Below are 26,286 nucleotides of genomic sequence, written 5' to 3'. Positions count from 1 at the left end.
CTCAAGCTTGGGAACTAGAGCTTTGGGCCCTGCTGCCTGTTGCCTTCTTGGTTGCATTCTTTAAAAGTTTCCTATAGGCAATATTGAATCACTTCTCTGTATGTTGCCCTGTGACAGGGCTGGTGCTGCCCTGTGCCAGCTTGCAAGTGCGGCTCATCAGTCACCTTGGCTTTCAAGTCTAATATGATTATCTCCTACAGTCAAATCAGTCTGCTTTGTATAGGTCTTTGCTTTTGGTTTTCAGACTGTCTGGATCCTCCTCTTGCAGGTCTTTGTCATCCCCATGATGGTCTCCTGGCTGGGGATGGTTCAATTTAAAGACCTCTCCTACTACTAAAGACCTCTGTGTGAATCCATCCTCTGCAGCAGATATCACTGACGAAGTATGTATAACAGCACAGTGGAAAGGAAAGCTGTGGAATATCAGAGCTACCAAGAGCCTGATGCCCTTTTGCTCAAGTCACTGAAACAGACTGCAGAGGGTAGGGAGCTATCCTTATTTTCTAATAATTTCCAGTGTGACTTTGCACTGGACAAACTGTTTCAGCCCAGAACCTCTTTAAGGTATTCATTGCCTGATTTCAAAAGAAGTTAAATAAATATCTCTAAAGATCTGGTCCTTGAACTGTCCCTTTGCCATTCATTGCTAAATTGAGGGTTGGTATTTTCTCCTCTCAGCCACACTGTTGCAGAGGGTGATTTCTCTTAGCACGTCATTGATGCCCAGTCTCAGGGGACTCTGCTCTGCTGAAACAGTGTGGGCACATCTACCCATGGAGCACAGCAGAGGAACACCCCAGGTACCCTCTGGCAGAGGATGCTCCATCAGCAGGACACCCACTCTTGTGCTTGGATACCACTGGGCTGAGGTGTCATGTGCTCCATGTTGGCAGACCTGCATGTCTGTGGGGTTGTTGGCCTTTTTTCCCTCTGCACTGGGCCATGCGGTATTGAAGTGGATTTGGATAGTGGCTTTTTTTGCTAGAGACTGTGCCACTGCCCTGGGATGCCTGCTCCAACAATTTATTCTTTCAGTTTAAATGTTGTCAAGGAGCTGTGTTAACCCTAGCCTCTTAAGGGGTGAAAAACCCTTCTGTTGTTGAAAATTGACTGTGTGCAAGTCTCTGAGGACCAGCACCAGTTTGTACCATATACCAAAAAGGAGCAGTGGTCTCAGTCTGGTTTCTAAATCAGGTTGGCTGACGTTAGTGAGGCAACAACAGCAAACAACCTGGTGCTCTTCTCCGTCTGTGCTCAGAGGAGACCCAGAATGGTATCAGCAGAAGGGCTGCAGGGAGGGAACAAGGTGTCTTGGCAAACCTGTGTGTGTACACAACAGCCAAGAGAAATCCCTGTTTGTAGCAGGTTGTTTTCCATCTCTTGCATGTGGCCATCAGCATAATTGTAACATACAGGGTTCTTAGAGGAGATAAAGCCCAATACCAGCTAATGGGGGAGAGTGGGAGGGAGAAAATGAACAACTTTTTATTGCTGCCATGTGCTTAAATCCCTTCACCTCTCTTGTTGTAGTTGCAGTCATGAATTGCTTTACACTGGGAATTTTAGTGCTGCTTTAAGAGCCAGATTAGTAATACCAAGGAAGGATGCCTACCTGTCCCTGGGACGTCTTCCTGCTCCTGCCTGCACTCAAGATCTCATCAACGCACCCTGCCGACTGTGGGCACCTTCCTGGTTTTTCCACCTTGATCAAATCAGTGTGTCCTCCCAGAGAGTGGGCAGTCCTTTGATTTGAAAACAGACCATGAAGATAAACCCAAGAGTTGTTCTTCAGGTCCTAATGGGCATCTGGTCTGCTGGTAGATGACCTGCTGAGAAGGAGGAGATGGATCACAGCCCACATAAGGGCTCTCTCTGAACCTGCCGCACTGGTTTGAGCATCATGCAATGCCCCCTGCCCTGGTCAGCACAGGCTGAAGCTGATTTTTAAGTCAGCACATGGTTGAGGAAGGAGGGGAGGGCAGTCTTGGCAAAGATCCCATTTGCTTAGATCACTAAAGGTCACAAGGTGGCTCCATCTGTCAGAGGAAAGAGATGAACACTGGTATCTCGAGCAAACTAATTTCAGGCTTGTACCAATTCCCTTTTCAGTTTAATTTAATCATCTTTGGTGTCTGATTCTACAAACGGCTTTGTACTACTAAACCTTTGCTGCATATTACCAGAGAGGCAGCTGGAATTTGCATTTGATTTTGACTATAGTGAGAAACCTTATATTTAGCACTTGGCAAATCCCTTGAATGCAGGAGCACATCAGTATATAAATGCAGGTTGCTTTGAAATGTATACTTTTGGAGGCTTCAGTAAGTGAGAGAGAATATAGGCTGGGTACTGATACTTATGAAGGAGTTATAGAAAAATATTCTGCTAGGTGATTGCAATTACATTAGTCTACAGTGTCAGCCTACCTGCTGCAAGGAATTGTTTGTAACTGAAAAATGCTTTGGGTTACAAAGCGGTATTTTGTACTTTGCAATATAAGGGTCAGGTACAGAAACGCATTCTTTCAGATGAAGGGACTGGTGAGAGCAAAGAACGGCAAGAGCTGGACTAATTCAGGGTCATGATGGCAGTCAGGAAATGCAGAACAAACTGAAATGGCAGTGGGATAAACCACCTACTTTCACCCCTCTTCTCTGTTGAGCAAAACCCCTGCTGGCTTCTTTGCTGTGTAGGATGCCAAACTAATAGTCGCTCTTGGCATTAAAACACGTGTAGGACCCAGGATTTGGCCATATGCTCTAACAAAAGGAAGTATTTTAGTTTGCAGCTTGGGGCTGGAGCTGGAGGCATTCCCAGTGACTGCCTCTTCTGACAGCTCACGCCCCTTTGAAACCTGTCCAATTTCGAAAGGAGCCACCTCTGACCCTGTTGACTTTGTGGCAGCTCACACAGATGTATGAACCTGACTGTGCTGCTGTATATTCTTGGTTGCTCCCTGGACATCCCTGGCATCTGGTTTTCTTTTGGAGTTGCTGTCAGAGGGAGGAGTACGTGGTACCTGCTGGGTGGGAAACAAGGGCTCTGGCAGCTGGGAGGCTCAACTGTGGGCTCATTGCTTTGTAAGACACTGATTTGTAGAGAGAGCGTTCCCTTCACATAGTAAAGGTGATCAGTGCCAGAATTTAGGAGTACATGGTTTTGAGAAGGAGCTCAGGTCCTGCTCTCAGCGGAGAGAGATAAAAACTAAGGCAATAGCGATGACTTTGCTCTTCAAATTTGCATGGGCAGAAGAGAAAATGGAGCTTAGAGGAAAATATTATCATCAGTGTTGTGGGCATGATAACTCAGCATTCACTGCCTCTGGAAAAGCAGTAAGATGAAAAGGTGACTCTTCCTTCCCATTGCTGCTTTTGGCTTCCAAGAAATACCCCGAGCACTTTGACTTATTGACGTGCTAGGAAAACGCAGTTAAGTTTTAGTCTGCTGACCCTGTGAGTCCAGATCTTCCGAAGCAGAAATGAAAAGGAAGTCTCCCTGTCTCATGTGTGTGAGGAAGGTCCAATATTTTCAAAGCACTGCTGTGCAATGGTGCTCTGGGACTTCAGATCTGATGGTTGCCCATTCTCCACTTTGGGATTGGGGCTGCCTCTACCCAAAGGACTGGAGCAGATGTACCTCCTCAGGGAGCTTCACCAGGAGATCTCCACAATTGCAGGGTTTGGCCTGTTTTAGTCCCCAAACCACCATCCCTGGGCACAACCCAGAGGACCCAACTTGGAAGGCCTGAGCACACAGCCCTCTTCCACAGCCACTGCATCAAGAGATTATTGCCCACTATCAGAGGCTCCAGTTCCTTCCAGCCTGCGATGCCTTCTGCTCTCTAACACACCCCCGTCAGCAGGCAACCAAGCAAGCATCAGTGATGCTGCAGAGATTGTTTTTGCACCATGGCTACAGAGTGAGAGCATGTGAGATTTGATGCCTTGCAGCTTTTTGCTTTTTGGGCCAGTAGATCAGTGTAGCAGGAGATGGTTTGTCTCATGGTGAATAGCTGACTGCGGGCCAGTTGGCAGCCCCTGCACAGGGAGGCCTGTGTTAATAGCAGAGCAGGGGCTGATGCACGGCCTCGCTAAAATGGATTGACAGATTTGCAGAGAGCGACTTTCATGCATCCCATATGTTGCTTGGCTTCCTCTGGGTGGTTTGAAAAGAGGGGAAAAAGTCTTTTGCTGGAAGAATGTAAGAGTTTTTGTATACTTGGCTATTCTTAAGCATCTTTTTCTACCCCTCTAGCTTGACCTGATACGGTCAAAAAAGAAAAAGGACATTGATTAATCATTTTAGAAGCATGCATAGATGTATTAAGTAAATACAGTTTCCTGTGGCCCTAATAGCAGGCACAGGAAAGTTCCCATAAAAACTAAGACATTCTGCTCTCTAAGAATCACAGCCCTGACTTAGATTGCAAAGATATAACACTCCTAAATGGCACAGTAATTGCTGGGCCACTCTGATTTACACCTGAAAGATTTAGCCCATTACCTATAGCAGAACTTCCCAGGAAGTGTGACATTTAACCTTAAGGTCAAACAAGAACTTTTCGGAGTGATGCTGTTTTCACTTCTCTCCATTTCGTTTAGGCAAACGTGTGCAGTACAGACCAGCGGGCCTGATGAAGTGCCATTGTTTAATACAGAAAAAATGCACATTTGATCTAGTTTGCATTTTCTAAAAACTGTTATTGATTTGACAATATATTTTTTCTCAGAAAAAAAAAATCTGCAGTTATTTATTCATTCTTGCTCCTTGGAGAGCTAGCTACCATCTGTTTTTCTTGGCTTTCCATCACCCTTTTTTTTTTTTTTTTCCACTTGTTCTTCTCCCACTGTGCACCTCTGAAGGACTACACTATACATTATCTCATAGCCAAATTATGAAGGGTATTGTAAACATGTCGTAATCTTTGCCAGCTGCAAAGTCAAGGGCTCTGAGATAGATCGCTTAGCACTGGAAATGCTCTTTGAACAAACAAGGCAGCCTTTTGGAAGCAGATTTGCAGGGCAGCATGACACAAAGGTGTAATACTGCTTTTGCAAAATGCTGGGGGAAGAAAAGGAGTAAATAAATGTGTTCTTGGATCCCTGTAGCTTTATCATAGAGGCCAAGAAGTCCCTAAAACAGCACCTGCTCAGCACCCACTGATAAGACACAGCAGGGCTCCTGCGTGCAGATACTGGAACTGTGGGCTTTGTGCTCCAGCAGGTGGTAACAGGGATTGGAGCCTGATACAGCCCCAGCACCACCACCATTTTGGTCCAGACAGCACCATGCTCAGGGCACTTTGCAGGGATATCCCTGGAGCAGCAACATCCTGCAACCAGTGTCCTGGGAGGATGCAACCAACAGGGTGTCTTGTGCTCTGCATTGTGGGGTTACAGCCCCATTGCTGCCCTTGGGAGTACAAGCTGAAGGAGAAAAATTATAGATGTGTGAGGATAAATCTGTGTAAATCTACAAGAAATATCCCAAGTTACAGATCTTTGTGTGTCTTTTGATAGCCGAACAATAAGGATATTAGCAGTAGCAATACCAGGAATTCTGGAAATCATGCCTCAAAAGTTTACAATAGCTTCAAAACTACCTTTATGAGGTTTAGTATTTGCTCTCTTTGTCTGTCTTCTGGTGTCTCATCTTGGTGCAGTGAAGATTGTGCCTTCAAGCTTTCATCCTGTGGTACGCTTCCAGAAAGGGCAGCAATCTCCATTTGGGAGGCAAGCAACTTGAGGCCAGGAGCTGAGCGTGTAGAAGAAGCACTAGGCAGTACAAAAAAGGAGTTCACTGCCACCCTTGCAAACAGAGAGGCTGTGGGGCTGTACCGATGCACTCTGCAGGGAGCAGTCCCAAATCCCCTGAAGTCAGGAGGACTGGGAAGCAGTGTGGATTATAGCAACACAGGGAAGAGGCTGTTTCAGTGGGCAGTGGACATTTAAATGCCTGCCCAGGCTGAGGATATGCATAAAGCCCTCAGTGAAATGCGGTTTTCTACATTTGCTGTAAAATTCATTACGAATGCTTTCATGCTCACATTTTGACTGATACGGAAAACAAAGACATCTTAAGTTTAGAGGAGATTTGAGGTGGAGCTATGAGAGTAACTGCTCTGGTACCAGGAGATATGGCCATTAAAGTGTCCAGGGGCTGGATGGGAGCACGGTGGTTCTCAGGGTGGCACAGTCCTCCTCCACCCAGCATTCTTCAACTGTCCTCCCTGCACAAGAGCTCGCAGCCTGCGAAAGGCTGCTGACTGCGAAGACAGATAGCTGGACAGGATGTCCGTCTGCAACATCTAGGGAATTCAAACCTGTCTTTTAAATTATTCCAGCAATACTTCATCCACCTCTTTAACAGTTACCAAAAAGGATCACAAGTTCAGTCATACTTACATGATGTGGCTGTGAATATCCTACAACTTACTGTTCTATTCCTGCTATTTTCACAGGGTTAAGAGCTCAGGGGAGAAAAATCGCTAGCTTGGTGAGACATATTTCTTTTTGCAAAGGAAGGACAATGTTCTTCCAGCCCTGGAAGTATTCTTGTGAAAGCTATTTCTTCTCTGAAGGGTCTTTTATTACTATTACGGGCTTATGCTCATAGGCTTGCACTCTCATTAAGGGGCACTGATTTAAATGAGGGGCTTTAATCAACAGATTTCATCATGATTTAAATCAGCTAGCAGGAAACACAAAATTGATTATTAAATTAATCTTGTTCTTCATTTGTACTTTTTAATTATTTTCCTAAGGAACAACTGATACTTCCTCGCTGGAGCCTAGTGCTCTTTTTTCACTTATGATCAGGATATGCCGTTATCATATTTATTTAAGAATCTGCATGTTAAATCTAAAGTTACTTAATGCTTTTCATTTTAAGGTCCAAACTGATGACTGACACTCTACTACATGACTAATTTTGATGTTAATTTGTGTCAAGGTGCACTGCAGAGCAGAGGAAGAAACATATTTTAGTTACTGTGCTTTAATTTAAATTACGTTATAATCTTAAATGTGATCGACAGAGGGGGTGAGGGGAAGAGTATGGTTATCAAAATATATTCTGTGTTTGAAATGGACATTTTGAGCACAGGAAATATTGCCCCTTGGCAGCCAGCTGGGCTAGTTCTGATCATTGGATCATTGAATCCTCATAAAGGCTTGTACTGGGGAAGGTGCAACTGCCTGTTGTTCTCTCTTTGGTTTCAACCCCCAATGGTTTTCTCAGTTTGGAGTGAACTGAAGAACATCTTTCTGTGCATCCTGAGGAGAAACAGGTCTGTATGTAATGGACTAATGTAATGGAGTCTCAAGAACCTCCTGATCCAGGTGGTTCAGCAAATATTCCAGTCACTGCCATGGCTTGACTGCATCTAAAAATTGTAGGGGTATATTTCTTTTATTATAATATTACAATGAAACTTAGGCCACAATGTTCAGTGCCATCGCTCTCTACAGTTACCTGAAAGGAGGCTTTAGTGAGGTGGGTGTTGGTCGCTTCTCCCAAGTCACTAGTGATAGAATGAGAGGAAATGGTCTCAAGTTGCATCAGGGAAGGTTTAGATTAGATATTAGGAAAAATGTCTTTACTGAGAGAGTGGTCAAGCACTGGAACAGGCTGCCCAGAGAGGTGGTGGAGTCACGATCCCTGGAGGTGTTAAAAAAACGTGTAGGCGTGGCACTTTGGGGCATGGTTGACAGTTGGACTTGATGATCCTAGAGGTCTTTTCCAACCTTAATGATTCTATGATCAATTCAGATTTAATTTAAAATTTAAAATTTAAATTTAAAAATATTGAATTTTAAACAAATAATGTAGGTAAGTTTTAAAAGTTAATAATCCTAGGCTCTGATTTTTCTGGAAAAAAAATGTTTCACATTTTTTAATCCTCTTTTCATTTGCATCAATTCTAGCTTGGCACAGCTGCAATGAGTTGAAGGTCCATATTTCTGATTTATACCACCATCTGTAAGAATAATCCAAAAGCAAAATGAACCTTTTTTGAAAAACTTTGGGGTATGTGTATGTGGATATACATCCATTTTCAGATTGAAGGGATTAAATAGTCAAGTTTATCCTTCAGGTAGTTCAGCTGAATTTATTGGAGGAACTAATGTCAAAGTCAGATGTCTGGTTTCTCGTTAGCTTCAGCCATCACAGCAGAGAGTCCGGAGCACTCTGGGGATACACAGGATGGGGTTTTCCAATGCCGTCCACCTCCCTTCAGCGTGAGCCTCAGCAGGTTCTGGCTGCTGAACCTCTCTGCCACCCCTTCTCCCAGCACCACGTGGGATGCCAGGGGATTATTGCCACCTCCTTCCCTTGACACTCTTGCAACAGTGCAGCACCTGGCTCCCAGCACTGCAGTTTGGCAGTCATCAGCCTGTTTTGCCAATTCACTGAGAGACCATTTCCTCCAAATCATGCTTGAGACTAAAGACAAAACAGCAGAGGCTTGATTTCTTTTTTTTTTCCCCCTGCCAGAAGCCATATGTACCATGCCGAGATGTGACATGCAACACCTTGCATTACAGACACACATCATTCTTGCTGACTCAGAGCAGGGAAACCTTCACTGCCTCGTCCTGCATTATTTCTAGTCTGATGCACCAGGGAAAGGCTTCAGCTTTGCAGTGTGGTCTAAGCCCAGGATTTTTAAAAATTCTTAAGTTAAAGTTTTATCCTAGTTTGGCTTTTGTTGGGTTTTGTTTGTTTGTTTGTTTTGGGTTGGTTTTTTGGGGGGGTTGGGGTTTTTTTTCTTTTTCCAGAAGCTTGAGCATCCTTCCACAGCTACCGATTTCAGATGATGCTTCTGGCTGCAAAACCCACTGCAAAACAATGGAAACCAGGAGCCATAGAGCAATTTCAGCACTGGCACCTGCTCAGGGCGGCCCTAACCAGTCTGAATTTCACATTTGGGGGGTTGAAATTATGGTCCAGGGCTTCTGAATAGCTTTATGCCCTATTTTTGGCTGCCTTTGTCTGTGCCTGGTCTCCCTCCCAGCAAGGAGAGTGCCCCTTCTCGTGATGGTGCTGCCTGCTGCTGCCATGCCTGGGTTTTTGAGGCTGGAGCAGGCATTTTGCCAACAAACACTGAACACCGTGTGCTGTCAAGACCAAAGGGAGCTCATTTCATTTTGCAGTGCTAGGTAGGGCAGTGACTGAGGGGAAAGTAAAGAAAATAAGGTCGAAGGAAACATTATGGGTAATGGAAGAGCACATTTCTGATCGTATTTTTGTGTGTGGTTTGTTTTATTTTTTTAATGTAGTTGTTAATGTAGGGGTTTTTTTGTACATGCAGAAACTTGGTTAGACCTCGGGTGAGCAGCTGAGTGCCACTTTGCCCGTCCCAGCATGGCTGCCCCACGCAGCTGAAATGCAGACCCTTATCCTCATGCCATTCCTGCCGTATCCTCTCTGCTCCTGCAATACAGAGTGCATTTTCATGCAAATGTGCATCAAAGACACTAGAAATGACATTTAATTAGACATCATTACATATGAGATGGCCTCTCTCCCATGCAGGGCAGTACCAATCAAGCCAGCTTCAGGTCTTTTCTTCCTGGGCATCTTCTGCTGCAGGTGCCTCTGCAAAGCACTTTGCCATCCCTTCTCGGTGTTTCCTGGCAGGGATGGTTTATGGTCATCCTGATTAGCATGTGGGAGGAGACCGTTATGTACCTTTATTAATGGCAATCTTAATCTTTCTTATAGAACATTATATGAAAATGTAGGCTTAGAACAGCTTTCGGAGGCAGGCACAAATTGCCAGTGGTAATGCACCTGAATTACACGGGATATACGGGGTTTGACTATTGTACTTCTCCGATTGCTTCTGTCCATCGCTTGCATTATCCAGGTTTGTTCCCAGTGCCTGGCCATTGGTTGGGGAGAGCTTACAGGTAACAAAACATGTCTAAACAGAGGGTGTCAGGATGATGGGACTAGGCTTTTTTCAATAGTGCCCAATGACAGGACAAGGGGCAACGGGCACAAGTTGGAACACAGAAGTTCCACCTGAATATGAGAAAAAACTTCTTTCCTGTGAGGGTGACAGAGCAGTGGAACCGGCTGCCCAGAGAGGCTGTGAAGTGTCCTTCCCTGGAGACATTCAAAACCTGCCTGGATGTGGTCCTGTCTACCCCTGTTCAAGGTGTAGACCTGCTCAAGCAGGGGGCTTGGATAAGATGATCTCGGGAGGTCCCTTCCAACCCCTACCATTCTGTGATTCTGTGGTGTTGGTGTAGGCGGTTGTAAAAAACGCGCACACACCCCCACACATATATGTATAATGATCCAGGTCCAAGTGCAGAAGTAAGTGGGTGGGTGGATACATGGATGGGTGGGTGCATGAGTTGGGGTGTGGATGAGTGGGTGGGTGGGTGCACACAGTGCACGCATGGGTGGGTGCATGGATGGGTGGGTGAGTGTCCAGGTGCATTGGCTGGTGCAGGCATGGGTGGGCGCACAGTTTGGTGGACGTGTGAAGGGGCGGGTGGACAGGCAGACAATGCCTCCGTACAGACGTTAAGGGCAGGTGCGCAGCAGCTCGCTGTCCTCTCTCCCCGGCACACAGCGGCCCAGCCGCGCCCCGACCCCGCACCGAGAACCATGTGCCTGGCGTGGCGGGGCACTGCTGCCGGCCCCTCCCGGCGCGGGGGCGGGGCCGGGCCCCGCCCTGGCTCGGCGCGCGGGGGCGCGCGCGGCACCTGCGGGCGGGCGGTTCGGTGCAGAGCTGGGCTGGGCCGAGCCGTGCGGGGCCGAGCGGGAGCGGGGCGGCGGCCCGGATGTAGCCGGCGCGGGAACATGGCGCTAGGGGCGGTGTGACGGCGGCGGCCGAGGTAGGGGCGGCGGAGCGGGGCGCGGGGACCCGCGCACGGTGCGGGGCGGCGAGGGAGGAGGTTCGACCTTGCGGGGCCGCGGCGCTCCCCGACCTGGCGGCCGGAGCGGGCAGGAGACAAAGGCCCGGCCGGGGCATCCCCGTCCCCACCTGTGCGGGGCGGGCGGGGCCGCGGGGGCCGCCGAGGGCGAGCCCAGGGCTCCCGGGCTCCTCTCCGGGAGGGCTTCTGAAGGGCCGGCGCAGTCATCTCGCTTTAAATACCTTGCCGGGGTTTCCCACAGCAATGGCTTTTTTCTCTCCCTCTCTATTTTTTTTTTTTTAGAGGTATTTTGATTTTTGTCAGGTTTTTTGCCCAGAAGAAGTTGTTCCCAACTTTCTGTGAATATCATGTGCTTTTAGGTTTCACCCAGAAAGCAGGTACCCAGAGGGATGTATGGCTGCTCGTGGAAATGCTCATGCACGCACCTCTATACCTTTGCTCGCTCCTTTTTTTTTTTCCCATATAAAGGGTTAGTGATGCCTGCGATCGCCTCCATTCTTCTTTCTGTGTTCGTTAGCCTCAAATAATCGTGGCTAAAGCAAATAAGCTGCACGGTGAATGCCGTGCTTGAATACCACTCCAGACTCCGACTGGAGGAGAGGTGCTTTTTTTCTTGCTGTCGATCAGACCTTGAGAATTTCTTACCAACCCACCAGCAGCATGTAGGCTGCCTCTCTTCCTCTTTGTTACACACCAGTCCTCTGTTAACATAAAGAAACAATGGAAATTTTTTTCTTCCTAGTATTCAGTGTTAGACCAAATGGGCTGTCATTGTCATTATTAAGGCTAAAATTCCCACTGACTCGAGAGGGGACAGCAGCGAGAGCACCCGGCTGGTAGTCTTTCCCTTAAGCTTAGAATTATTTTCTTTTTAACATGCTTTAGCATTTGCAAAATGAGGGAAGAGAGTTGGTATCTGTGCTGAGATGGATCTCTGTGGTCTTTGCTGCCCAGACAGCATTTAGGGAATCATTGCTCCTGATTTATTGCCCTTATTGCACTATGAAACTTTAAACAATGCTGCTTAGGACTGAAGTAGGGAGCTGTGCTGCCATCCTGTGTAAAAGCTGGTGTCAATGGCCGCTGTTGGGGACGGACCTCTTGTTGCTTGGAGGATGCATCTGGAAGTGTTGGGGAACTGCTTTGGCTGTCTTCTTGAGGATGATGTTTCTGATGCGGAGCGTGGGTTTAGTGTCACTTGCAGGGCTCCCTGGCCATCCACACCCTCAGGAGTGAGGGTTGAGCAGAAGCTGTAGAAGCTTTTCTGTTTAAATTTCATGTTCATAAAATGGCTCTTTGTATTGCTCGTTTCTTCCTGCAGATGTGTTGCTGTTTGTGTTGCGTGGCAATTGCTAACATGTTGATCCCCCCACGGTGAGCAGGTGCTCTCCTGGTTTGCAGGTGGGGATGGAGGGACCCAGGGAGCATGGGGCACGGCACTGGTGGTGGAGCTGCTGCTGTGCTGGGTAAAGCTTTGGGAGTTACTCACTGTGGTTTGCCTTCCTGGTTGTTTCTGTGGTTTAGTCACGTTTTTTTGGTTGTAGCTCATTTCAGGTTGATGGAAGGTCTTTGTTCAGTGTGGAATTATGTTTTTGTGCTATCAAACATACTAATTGGAGATAAACTGAGTAAAAATGTGGTTTGAATTGAGGCAAAGACTCACTCTCCTGTTGAGAGTTCTGAAGCTAAACTTTCTTCTTTCTGCTGCTTCAAACATTTTTACAAATGGTTTTGATCCAGGTGAAAGTGTACTTTCTCGCAGAGATTAATTTTCATCATGAGATTTTAGACTAGTCTGCTATAGTTCTCCCTCCCCTTTGTGCAGGAGCTCTGAGAGCCATTACTCCCTTCAGCAGTTTTTTAACCTTATTCTAAGGAAACGAGGGTTAACCAGTCACTGTGTGTGTGTTGTTCAACAGCCATAGTGGCTGTTGAACCATACTTAATAGAGGGGCTCAGAGTAATTGTTTCCGTGCAGAGAATTGGTGGCACAGGGAGGAGACCAAGGCAATCCTGTCATCCAGAGCCTTCTTAAAAGTCATCAGCAAACCCCTTTGGCATTCCCCTGCCAAGCCAGACCTAGTAAATCCCATTGCTCCTTCAATTCCCTTGTTATTTTGGCACCCTTATTTGCTTCCCAGTGTTTATTTTTTCTGGACATATTCATCAATCACAAATGCTCACAGTAGGGGAATATTTGGCTTTCAGTGAAATCTCAGCATCCTGATGGCTGCTTCTAAGATGCAAATGTGTAACAAGCAAGGTTCTTGCAAAGTGTTTTATTTCCCAACTATTATTTGCCGAATTAACAGTCATTTTGCTAACTATTACTTCAAAAAGCTAATATTTGGGAAATAAAGTGCTTTGCAAGAAACTTGCTCGCTAGGGTCAGCTTCTGTTGTCAATCAGCTGAGAAGAAACTTCTCATGGTGCTAGTTAACAACAGTTACAAGTTTTGTCATTTCAGCAAACTTTTCTTTTTGACATCAGGTGGGGCATGTAATTCGGGTTTAAAGCTGAGTTCAAAGAGGACTCCAGCTTGTGTGGCTGAAGCCCAAGTGGTGAGGCTGGCACAGATCTGTCACTGGGTGCTGTGCTGTTTCAGGGAGGTGTGGAAAAGAGGAAAATGGGAGCAGAAGAGGGCCTACATCTGTGTACCTCCTCTCTGATCACCCTCACATTTGACACTTTAATCCAATTATTGCTTTGAAGCTGCTCCAATTAAGAATCTGAAGTGTTTGGCATCTACTTGTTCAAATAGACAAATTCACTCTGGTTTTACTGGCTTCTTTGAAAAAGCTACAAACAGAAGTCTGCCGTGTGGTGTATGTTGAAACTGCTAACAGGTGTCTGCAGGTACCAGCAGCTGAAGAGTTTCTGAAATATGCATAAACTCAAACAAAAAACCTCTTGCCAAAATACCTCCTTAGGGTATGCTGCTCCTGGCATTAGCATCTCTGACTCGTGGTGCTATCTGGCATCCTGGCAGGGTTTCTGAGGCTGTTTCTGCTTTGCTTCTTGCTGAAGTCAGTGGAGTTGGTCTGCTGCAGGGTTTGGCCGTGTTTCCCCAGGTTTTGGTGAAAGCCAAGTGAACCCTCTGCTGTCAGGGTGGGGTGGTTGGTGAATGCAGCCAGGTAGAACCAGAAACACCGCAATGGAAACTTCACATGGTTGATATCCCCCACACCTGGAGGGCATACATTTTTTAGCATCTTCCAATTATAGTCTATTATTTTTTCTATTCTAATCTATTACATATTTCCATAAAATCTTACTACTTTCAATAGCAATGTGAAGCATGAAACGTGTTTTATACAACTATTTGCTCAAAAAGCAGATGGCATGACTGATAGAGCCTTGGTACCTATGGCTTCCTCCCTTGTAGCTTCTCAGGTGTTTGGTATGTGTTTGTCTCTTGCTTGGTAGGAGCTTCATAGGGTACCTCCCTTCTCTCCAGATACAAAGCTTGATATTTTTGCGACAGCATCCCCCCATTAAATTCAGCTTCAGCTGGCGATGGGGTGTGTTGGAGTGTTCCCTGATGCACAGCACAACTGCATCGGCTTCGTTCTCAAGAGAAGAGAGCTGGAAACTAGAAAGTTTAAAAAACTTTAACAACTGTACACCAAAAACCAGTTAGTTATGAGGCCATTTAAAAGGGGAAAAAGACCCACTTAGAGCAAATTTCAGTGCACTCTAATGGTATTTAAAGTTCAGGTAACTCTAATTAAGCCTTTAATCCATTAGGCTGTATAGATTCACCAGGGACTTGCTGTTAGTGCTGGTCTTTCAGCCTGCCAGTCACCAAGCCGAGCAGGACTCAGCGTTGTGTTTGGAGGGCTGTCCTCACAACCAAGAAAACAAAATATTTTCTACCAAAATGAATGTTTAGCTTTTGGTTTTTGGTTTTGGTTTTTTTTTTAGAGAAGCAACTCAGAGGGTGGGCCTGTGGCCGGGGCTTCGGGGCTAAGACCTGCCAGTGTTTGGTTCTCACATGGTTCGGCCATGCCTGTTGAAAGCAGCCATCTTGCAGCCCTGGCACAAAATGCTGGCTTTGAGACAAGTCTTGTGCCTTAAAGGTTCAAGGATTATCTCTTTCCAAGTAGCGCCTGTGAGCACAGTGACGTGAGAGGCACGTGTTCCCATTGCATGGTGCAGAGCCAGCCATGACATGTGAAGTCAGCTCTTTTGCATCTTTTTCAAGTATTTCTTTTTCTGGGCCGCATGACAGGGCTACCACTTTTGGAAAGCGTGTCTGATGGAATTACAAAGGTAATTATGTTTCAGAGCAGGCAGAGCTTGAACATGTTTTAAAATCAAACCAACAAAACAAAAATGTGTGGATCAAGTTTAGCTTTTCTCCTTTTACAGGCTGAGCTGCCATTTCTTATTTCTGACCTTTCTTATCCCCTAAGCAAATCTTTTATTAAAACATGAGCTGTATATACCAAATAATATCTCATGAACCACCAAAATTGGGGTCCTAGTAGGGCTGGAGGCTGTAATGACATGCAGTTAGATGTGTTTTCACCCTGGCGAGCTTATGGTATAAGGTGCACCCTTTCTGTTTGTGCATATTCCACGTGCAGGGGTGAGGATAGCCAAAGCGTACAGGAGAGGAGTGGCGTGACTTGCTTGGGGGCACGCAGTGATGGAAAGCAAAAGTGAAATCCTGGCTCCCAGCATTTTCCTTCTGGGCTATCCTGGGTTTGTTCTGTGCATCAGCTCTACTGTTAGAGTTTGCCGCTAGCAAATGGCTCTGCCTGCAGCGGGACATGCCACTCTGGTGTCACAGGGGTGGGAGTTTTTGATTTTGCTGAACAAAGATGCTCTTCCAAAAATAGGTTAAACCAAAGAGCTTGGATGCTAAAAATAGCAATAGAGATTTTCCTTTTTACAGCTGTATTTTAGATTTATTATTCCCTGCTAGAGACAGCTGAAAAAGGAAAAGAGATACTTTAGCAGCTTTAGGCAAAGGAATGTGGAAGTAGACATACATGGTCACCTCTGATGGAGAAAAACCACGTGTCAGGTATCACTGTAGAAATACACAATAGTGCAAAATAACAGTGTAAATAAAAAAATGTGCAATGTCACTAAACTCTTCCCTTAGCAAAGGTTTTGTTGTTTTCCTAGCAGTTAAGGTACCCCAGAAAAGGAAGGATGGAGAGATCCCTGGTGACAAAGGAGAGGACAAAAGAAGTGCCAATAAACAAAAACTGGAATGAATAAACGCCACGAGAACGATCCTGGTGATAGCCCCATAAATCGTTGTATTGTGACACACTCTGCTGTATATGAATAATTCGCTCTTCCCAAACTAGTGTCCATAAAATCTGCACAGTGGCTTTCCCCTCCACCTTCGTACAGGTTGTTTGGGTGATAACTGTTAAAATTTAAGATTTCTCTCCTGGGATACTCCATAGAAATTTTTGTATTGTTGAGTTAAACTCCAACTTTCCCATTCCCTGAGCTAGGTGCATGCACAGGGACAGAGCTGGTTACTTGCACTGCAGCTATTTAAGGCGCTGGGCTGAGCGTGGAGCTGGGAGTCAGGAGGCACTGTGCCTCTAATCTGGGTTGTGCTGCTTGCTGAGCCACCTCCGAGAAGTTATTTAACCTCTGCGTGCTGCTGCTTCCCTCTGGGTAACAGGAAGGATTATGATAATTGCTCTTGAAAAGCACTTTCAGGTGTTTAGTTTTATTCTTTTTCTGAAGGTGCAGAACTGTCCAGTCCTGAGCTGAAGAGGCTAGATCTGTCCCAGAAGGCTTTTGGTACTTTACAGGATTATGAAAACAAAACCTAATGTCTTGTTGGGCTGTTTGGGCCACGTAAATACATTTAAAAGACTTTTCATGAATCTTCTACACACTACTCACAGAAGGGCTCTTAAGGTACAACTGAAGGAGATAGAAATGAGATATGGGTCAAAGGGTTGTTACTGAACTCTTCATGAAATGGAAGTAAAATTTCACAATGCTTAAATGGTTTATTTTTCAACCAAATCCTTTTGCCACAGAAAACTGGGTTTGCATCTATTAAACTTGTCTCTACCTTGAGTGTAAAGACCCAAAGGCAACAGATTTGCTCCATTTCCCATAGGCTTTGGAGGGTATTTTGGTTTATGCTTTATAGAAAGGGGTGATTTTCTAGGCTGAAGAAGTAGGAGGGTTTTCTGAGAGTAAGGTGAGCACAAAGTAAATATGCCCTGAGCTGTGCCTCTATCCCAGATTTTACAGCTTGCAGGAAAGAATAATGGTACATGAATTTGTCTCTGTTGCACGCACTGAACTCCTCTTGTCCAAATAGCGAAACTTCTTCCTATTTATGCTTTGTGTCACAGGGGAAAATAATCAAAAGGCAGAAAATCCCATGGCTGAACTGCAGCTGGGACCAAAGCGTTAATGCAAAAGTTGTTTGTGGAACACAGTGCTGTTAGTGGCGTGGATGTTTGGGAGGCACCATCCGGACTGTGGGTGTGCTGGAAGGGTTTGGGGGAGGAATGTTACTGGGGATTTTATGTTGAAAACATAAAATCTACTGGGCTGCTGGAAGGTGCTCCAGTGCTCCAGGCAAGGCAATGGCTGTAGTCTAAGCCATAGGCTGCTCTAGGAAATCTCTGAGTCCTCCCATGTTTTAGGCAGGAGTTTGAAATGATGCAGCCTAAAGCCAGGGAATATATTGTAACTTCCCAGCACAAGGAATATAGGCCCTGTAAGCTTGTGTTGATAGAGGTCTGGCTGCCAAAATAGTTTAGTGTTGCTATGATGGTTGCAGGTGGTGATTGCCTTTTAAGTTCTTGCTCTTTCTTCTGACATTTTTAGGACAGTAAATGAAGGATGAGAAGTAGAAAAGTGAACAAATTAGAAAAATCCTCTGTGTGGACGTCTGTAATTGCATTTTTGTGGCTAGATGGGAAAAACCCTGTCCTACCGGAAGTCAGGGAGGGTTTGGCAATGAGTGAAAGTAGTTATTGCCAATAGATTTCATGCCAAAACTGAGTATTGATAATAGGGCTCAGCTTAAAGCAGATGGTGTAATACATACCCTACTGCTCTGGGGAAGCATGTGCAAAACCATGTGACTTGCATGCCGCGGAGGATTTATTCCTAGGGGTGAGACAGAAGAAACATTTGCTTGCACCGAGGTTAGAGTTGAGTCCTGGTCCTGGGAAGCAAGAGAAATGCTTTACTGAGGCAAGGATTTTATCAGGGGCGCAAGCGTGTCCTCATTTTTCATTACGTTAGAGATACAATACTGAAATTACTGAAAATGTAACATCCATCCCATGTCTGTGCTTTCCCTACCTGGTCTCTCTGAGGACCAGATCTTAGCGCTGTCAGGACTTACAGGGAGAGTAAGTAGGGTTTTTTCAAGTTCTAAAGAAGTACGAGGCATGAGGTAAAGAATTTAAACACTGATGCAGAGTATTGCCAGCTGAAGAGTGACTTATAATCTCTTAAGAGGCTAAAAACAAGTGGATCTTTTTCCTCTTTTGGGGGAGAGGAGTGTGGAATATGCCACCAGTCAGCAGGGCTATTTCCTTCCAAGGGAAAGGTTTGCTATAATGAACTCAAGTTAAAGCCAGGGCTTCTTTCTTCTTGGTCAATCGAGTCTGAATTTGGATATCACCAGTGCAACAGACCCCTGGGATTGTGTGTAACCTGAGAAACCGAATATCTCTGTGGGTCACACTTAAAATAAAACTTCTGCTTGAAGAACCATTTTGACTTTTTCCCTCAGCATCTGGTAGGGCTTGGTCCACAGTATTTTGTTGTTGCATTTTTTGTGCTACAACCTGATGCTGCTACTTCTGAGAGACCTTTAACTGAAGGTTAAAGGGTTTCTGGTTGGTTTTGTTCCATTACTTTGGCCATTTTTATTCTAACACACATTTATCTTCCTGTTTACTTTGCTCTTTGGTATGTCTTACTGAGGTAACAGTATCTTGCTATTTCTCTTCAATTTCCAATTCTGTGTAAGAAAGAAAAACAGTCAACTGTCCTGATTTAGCAAGAAATTAAACTGCAACTATTTTTTTTTCCCATGGACTTAATGGGAAAATTGGTGATAATTGCTAACTAATGCTTTTTAAAGATTTTTTTTTTTTTAAATGGGTGAGAGACTGTCAAACTGTCAATCAGGACGAAGATTGGATAATGCACCATTCCCCTGACAAGTTCCCTTTATTATATCAGGCACCTGCTTTGCTCTGTAAATTTGAGCTACTCAAAATTTGCCCTTTAATGTTTATTTTTTCCATCCTTTCTTAGTATTACTTAAGTAGTATTAGTATACCTGTGCAGCATAGTCAAATAGATGTAATAATCTTTGAAGAAAATAACTTTAAGGTGTCCTTAGCTTTGTAAAATCATGGTTTTCTTTAACATTTTTCCAGTCTCTTGCCCTGCCTGTCTGTGATGCACCCACCAGCTCTTGCTGAAGCCAGTAACCAGCCTTGGGTCAGGCTCCAAACTGTGCAGAGTCTGGCTTTATGATGAGCGTGTTAAAGCCAGGCAAGTGTGAAACTCTGAGTTGCATGGATATTTGTGGACCATATGGACCATTTCTTAAGACTTTTGCCTATAACTTAGGACATTTAATTTTCTCTTTATTTCCTTTTAAAGTGAATTTGAGAGCAAATTGGAGGTTTTCTTGCAATCCCCTGATTCCAGAGGCATGGGGTTTTCAGAGAAACTATTAAAACGGAGAGATTTATGATAAAAGCAGATGCTGGGCCATGCTGAGTAGCATCTGTCCACAGTACCAGCTGCTCTTTCCATGGTTCTGGATTTAAAGCAGCATGAACCACTGGCATTGCACATAAAGCACCACAAACATACAAAGCTGGTACACAGCAGAACAACCTCCCTTCCCAGACCATTCCCCCACCTCCAACAGTGTTTGCAGGTTGAAAACTGTTGCCTTCCATGCCACCAAGATCTGGAGTTAGCACACCTGTAGCAAGATCTGCTGCTCAGGCTGGACAGAGAATGGAAAACCACTCCAGCAATGTTCCCATGCTGATGGGAGAGGAAGTGCCAAGTACAGTATTGAAAGGACCAAGTCAATGTTGATTTTGATGTAAATAACTCTAAAAAATGCCATGATGTCATAGCAAAGCATTGCAATCATCATGGCAAATGATGAGAAAAATAAGAATATAGAAATAACAATCTCCCCTGGCCCACAGATAAATCAAAGCTTAGCCCTTGATCTCTCATTGCTCACTAGTCCAGAGCATAAATCCAAGGGTTTACCATTAAGCTTAACGGGTCATAAAATCTATGCTATTTTGGAGGTAGTTGCAGAGATTTGCAGCCCAGGCCAAGAGCGGCCTCTAAGCTGCTGGGTCTTGTGTAACTGAGTAAATAGCAAGCTTCAGATAATACTATAAAGCTATCAAATGTAATAACTAAGGCAGTCAGGCATGTGTTTGGGGAGGGGAGCCTCGCTGATGCCAAACTTGCCAATAATGACCATAAGAGGCCCCAGTTTAGAAAGACCTTTTAATAACAAGTTTATGTCCATTTTGCTTTACTGGAAGTCAGGTATGTATGTCTGGTTTGGTTCACACATAGCACTTTTATCTTCGGCACAGCAATGCTTTCTTCACCCTGGGCCCAGGAGGGCAAGCAGCAAAAACCAGAAAGACAGAAGCGACTGACAACTTGCTTATTTTGTCATTGCAGTTTAAATATTTATGACAGCACTTCACAGTGTGCTAGTAAATGCATGATAGCATATTATGTAATAGTAATAAAATATTAGAGGTAGGAGACTTCACTACTGCCCTTTGCTAGTAAATCTTTTTGCCATCCGTAGTGAAGCCATGTAAAGGCCATGCCTCTTCTTCCCCAGTTACTCTGTGTGAAATGGGATTTAGCTGTTTACTGCCATTTATAATCACAAGTTTTTTTAAAATGGCTCTCCATCTCTTATTCAGGCAAGACTGGTTCAGGTCAGCTTCCTGTAAAAGTTGATGGCTCTGAATTTGCTGAGTGAAGAACAGGTCTTTGGTAGTGTGTGTGGGAATGCACGGGGAGCCTGGGAGGAGAGGATTTGGACCGTGAGTCTTTTGAGTTTATTAGCAGTTCAAAGTAGGTTTTTTTTGTTTAAAGAGTTGCAGAGTATTGATTAGCATTTTTACGGTACTGCTCCAGAGAAGGGGCTTCTCAGAAAATTACGTGCAAAGTCAGTTGTGCCTGGACTGACGATATCTGAGTTGGACTGAAGTTTGGGGTGGGCAGCATAGCTTCTGGGGGAATTTACTGCAAAATGCTGACAATGGAAACGGAAGGGTAACGTAGAGTTGACTTTGCAACAGCCAAAAGACTTGACTCTTCACCCAGAGGGTGGTAGAGCACTGGAACAGGCTCCCCAGGGAGGCAGTCATGACACCAAGTCTGACGGTATTCAAGAAGCACTTGGACAGTGCCCTCAGAGACATGGTGTGAATTTGGGGTTGTCCTGTGCAGGGGCAGGAGTTGGACTTTATGATCCTTCTGGGTCCCTTCCATCTTGGGACATTCTATGATTCTATGACTTTGGGACAAGTAGGAAGGTAGCCCATCAAAGGAGGAGCCTGTCTAGGGAACCTTATGTGTCTGGCTGCTGTTGCTGTGATTTGGACGATGTGCCGTGGCAGCACGGGGCAGAGCCCTCCCCTGACCTGGACAGCCAGTGGTGATAGGTGCTGCCCACAGCAAATGCTGGCCGGGAGAGCTCTATGACTTGGTTGTCAAGGGAATAGTCTGTTTATCCAATTGTATGGTCCCAGATTTCAGTGCAAGGGCTAAACAAGTTATCAGTTCCTTGAGCTATTTTAGCATAATATCAAATTGAATTAAAATGGACTTCTGCACTTAAACAGACATGGGTACATCAGTGCCTTAATGAATCAAGGAGGGATTCCCCACACTCCCTCACCTCTTAAAGGCAGACATTGGGAACCTGTGGTTAGTTATATTATGAAATTGCAGAAAAAAGTCTTGAAGAAAAAGTAAGTTAAAGATGATTTGTACTTGGCATAAGAGTGCTATTATCTGTCACGATGGCTTTCCTAGCAGTACTGTATGTTCTTGGGAAGGCACTTTGGGAATCTGTGCCAATAAAATGTAGCCTTGGAAGCACATCGTGTGGATGGATGAGAAAACAAGCTGCTAGCGTGAACGATGAGCCACCGTGGAGCAGGCTCTAAGGGCGGGTGGGGTGCAGGTTGAAGTGCAGGGGTTGGGTAAATTCTTTGCACAGCCACAGAGAGATTAAATGTACAGCAGGTACCAGATTATTTCTCTGATGTACACACATGTGTGTTTACAAAATACGGTTGCTTGATGATCAAGACTGTTATCTTAGTCTTTACCAAAGGCAGGGTAAGGTTGCCAAGTGGTAAAGTGAGACATGCCAAAATCAAAAAGTAACAGTAGAAGTTGCTGACTTTTGATTTTGAGCCTTTGCATAGACAGGTAGCTCTAATTATGTTTGCTATTTCATACACAAGATCGAGCATGGTGCAGCAGTTGTTTCTTCATTTATTATATTTCAATATCCACTGGTGGAAACTTCCAGCACCTTGGCTGATTGAGGCAGGAGTCCGCAGACCCACAGAGCAGAATGGGTTCTTACAGGACACACAGTGTGCTGGTTTTGGCTGAGAAGGGGTTAATTCTCTTCACTGTAGTGCCTGTGGTGGTCAGGGACCTTTCCAGCTCTGCCACGTTGGCGGGAGGCTGGGAGGGGCGGGGCCACAGCCAGGGCAGCTGACCCCGACTGGCCAATGGCATGTTCACTCCATACCATGTGATGCCATGACCAGTATAGTAATGGGGGCAGTTGCGGCTTGGAGAGAAATGGCGTTGGGTCAGTGGGCGGTGAGCGGTTGCATCATGTATGGTTTGTTTTGGTGGTTCTTCATCATCTTCCTGCCCTCCCCCCCCAGGTTTCCTGCCTCGTTGTTTTCCTTTCCATTGCATTTTTTTTTTATTTTTATTTTAATTATTAAACTGTTCTTATCTCAACCCACGAGTGTTACCCTTCTGATTCTCTCCCCCATCCCACTGGTGGGGGAGTGAGCGGGTGACTGTGTGGGGCTGAGTTGCCAGCTAAACCACAACACACAGCCAGGTGGGCTCCCAGGTCCACCAGCTCCCACATTTCAGTCGTTCCCTAATTTCATATTTCTGGAGGCTATGCTGGAAGATCTGGTGATGTTTTAGTTAATTTGGTGCAGTTTGAAAAACAGAAGCTGAGTGGGGCTTGTTGCTTTGCTGGGGACGCCTGGTGCATTACCTTGCTTTATTGACCCCAGTGCCTCTGCTCAGTAAAGCAGAGGTTTCCATGCAGTAATTCTGAAAACACTTTTCTTGAATTTCAGACCTCAGGAGGCCATGGACTCCTGCCTTTTGTGGTGGTGTGGGATTGGGGCCTGAAAATCTCCTCATGCACTTGAGAAAGGTGGCAGGGTGGACGTACCGTGGTTTTGAGTTTGATCCACAGGATGAATGTGTTGCAAGATGCAGCTGGGTCTCAGCTCACTTTTATATTGTATCTGGCAGTTCCAGAATTCCCTGAACTTTGCTCTCTCCTACTTATATTTTTCTTTTCCAAGAAAGCATTGACTGTTTCTGAAGTTTGCTGCTTTATATAGGCTCCTTTTCCTCCCCCTCTCACCACTTGCTGCCTCTTCTCCTCCACCTCAGTTACTAAAATCTCCTCTCACTGGTGCGTCATCTTCATCATCAGCGCTCTCATCATCCACAGGCTGAAAGCAGAGCAGAATATGCTCAAGGAAGAAGAAACAGCCCCAAACCCCACTTAAGTTTCCAAGTGGCAGGAAGTTGTTTGCTGATCAAAGGCAGTGCACAGGAATCTCTTCTGTTCTTTGCTTCCTCCACCCTTTATCTGGCAGGGCTTTCTCCCTGCTTCTGGCTGGCAGGGCTCGCCCCACAGGCTCTGCAGAGGCTCCGCGCTGAAACGAGAGCAGCTTTGCATTTCCAGATAAAAGGCACCGCTGAGTACCCTGGTGTATAAATACCAACTGCAAAATTCATGCAGTCGGGGTGGTAGGTGCCTTCAGGAATATGGGAAGCCCTTTGGTAGGGAGAAAAGAAGTTAGGAGGGCAAGGACTTTTAGAAAGGTAGGTCAAATGGAGAGATGCATGATGACAAAGCTCAGCTGAATCAGCTGGTGAGAAATAGTTGCTTTGCTGCAGTAATCAAGTTGTAATTTTCAGGACTATTATGAATAGCTCTTATATGTAGAAAGTTTGCAGGTGGGGTATCAACTGATCCCATCTCTTTCCCTGGAGGTTTGCAGGCTACAGCTGGACAAAGCCCCAAGCAATGTGCCTGGGTCCTACTGCGAACGGGGGTCACAGGGGGCCCTCCAGCCAGGGTGAGTCTGTGATGTTGGTCGGCATTTCGAGAGAGGATAAAAACAAACAAAAATATTTGGGTCAATGCCAAACAGAAGTATTAGGAGTGACATGGTAAATTTGTTTTAATGTAATCTGAGCTTAATCACTGGCGTTAACGGTACTGAAGTCTTCCAGGTCCGGCAAGGGGGTTGAACTAGATAACTGTATTTATTTTCCTGCTTTTCATTTCCTATGGATGTGCATACTGATGTAGCTTAAAAGTGTGTAGCAAAGAAGAAACAAAAGAAAGGGGGCAGAGTGACTGCTGCCAGAGTAATTATTCCATCACATTTCAACTCATGTTTTTAAACCTACAACTTCGAATGGGAATGTTCAAAATTATCTTTGCAATGACCATCTTTCTGTCTAATTTAAAGTCATTCAACTTTACAAGAAGCAATTATGCTCCACACTAACATATGAAAAGACATGGCAACATCAGAAAAACTGATTATTCAAGCAATCTTTCTTGTATAAAATAGCTAACTAATCTCCCAGCTTCAATCCTTGCTTGCTGTTGCAAATATACTTCTTAAAGATAACGTCATTCTTGGTACACTGGCAGCCTGCTTCTCATCACTGATTGCTTTCTGTTGTCGGAGTGGTGGTTTGGGGGCTAAGAAATTCTTTTCTCTTTTGTCTCTGTAGCTCTTGCACTTATTGCTGTTTTTATCCTCCTCTTCTGTGACCAATGAAAGTGAGGCACAGGGAATGGGGTTTGTGTCATGCTTAGAAGAATAAGGAAATGTCCCAACTTGCTTCTCCTCTGCTGTTCTGACCATCATTCCTGAGGCCACCAAATCTGAGGTTTTGGAGGAATCTTAATGTCGATGGCCTTTGTTGCCAGAGAGGGGGTTCCATTTGCAGGTATCTTGGTTTATTAGCAAGGAGGTGTTGATGTATCCTTGTCCAAAAACTGAGAAAAGAGGGGAAGGAATCTGCCAAAATATATGAACTTCCTTAAAAAAAGAAAAAAACCCCACCAAACCAACCAACCAAAACCAAACACCAAACCAGGACTCAGAATTTAAATTTTTGTTTTAAGTTTTGCAAATCACTGTAATAAGTGCAGTGTTGCACCTGAAATCTTGTTATGAGCAAAAGGAAATGCATCTTATTTCAAAGCCAAGAATGTATTGTTAGTGTAGCTGAAATCTTAACCCTCTAATGAAATGGTTATTGTTAGTCCTACTCTACTTAAAAAGAAAAGGAAAATAATTTTTTAAATCCTGCTACAGAAGAAGTTTCAATAATAAGTGAAATGTCATTATACATACATTTCCTGACATCTGTGCCTTTCTCTGGTCAGCTTCCCACTGCCCTGTGGGAAAAGGGGTAAGTTTTTGGTTTTCTTTTTTTCTTCATTCTTGGCTCTCCTGCAGGCATGTCTGGCTTTCTGTACTGTACATTAAAGCCTGCCCCAAAATTGAGGTGCAGCCAGCAGAAGCAGAAGTTCAATTCAAATTCAACCAAACAGACCAATTTTGCAGGTGAAAATTTCTGTCTCGTAAGGGCTCTTATCCTCCTTTAGCCTTACTGCCCCTTCTGTAAATTCAAAACGCCCCTTCTCCAATAAAGCATTTCTGCTTCTAGTCCTCACTACTCTTAATATAACAAAACAAAAACAAAAAAAAAGTGGCAGAGAATCATTAGTGTCCTACGCTGCTGCCGGGAGGAGCATGGTGCTGATGGTGGCATTTATTCTTCTTTGCTGGGAGAAGCAGGAGGTAGAGGTTGGTGGCATCTTCCAGTGGGCTTTAGGATCCACTTGGGATAATAAATATATTTATGTTTTCCAGCATACTTTTGTATCTTCTTTCTTAGAGTCTGCGTTCCCACATTATATGCTTATTTACTGTATGTAGAGCGTCTTAAACACATCAGATACTTGTTCCTTGTTGTCTTTGCTACCCTAAAAACTGATTTTGCCAAGGTCTGCATTTCTTTGACTGTTAGCGAGATTTTTATATATATA

At 44.9% G+C, this 26,286-nt stretch overlaps 1 protein-coding gene across 1 annotated transcript in view; it reads left to right on the top strand.

Annotated features, from left to right (window-relative positions):
* Positions 1-10,556: 10,556 nt before the first annotated feature.
* PAK5 (p21 (RAC1) activated kinase 5) overlaps positions 10,557-26,286 on the top strand; it is a 104,942-nt gene continuing 89,212 nt past the window's right edge. The window contains exon 1 of the mRNA XM_075088226.1: positions 10,557-10,853. The gene's annotated coding sequence lies outside the window, so the exon portion shown is untranslated. The remainder of the gene's footprint in view (positions 10,854-26,286) is intronic.

This window comes from Phalacrocorax aristotelis, chromosome 3 (assembly GCF_949628215.1).
Source record: "Phalacrocorax aristotelis chromosome 3, bGulAri2.1, whole genome shotgun sequence".
NCBI lineage: Eukaryota > Metazoa > Chordata > Aves > Suliformes > Phalacrocoracidae > Phalacrocorax > Phalacrocorax aristotelis.
This window is presented reverse-complemented; position numbering and strand designations above follow the sequence as displayed.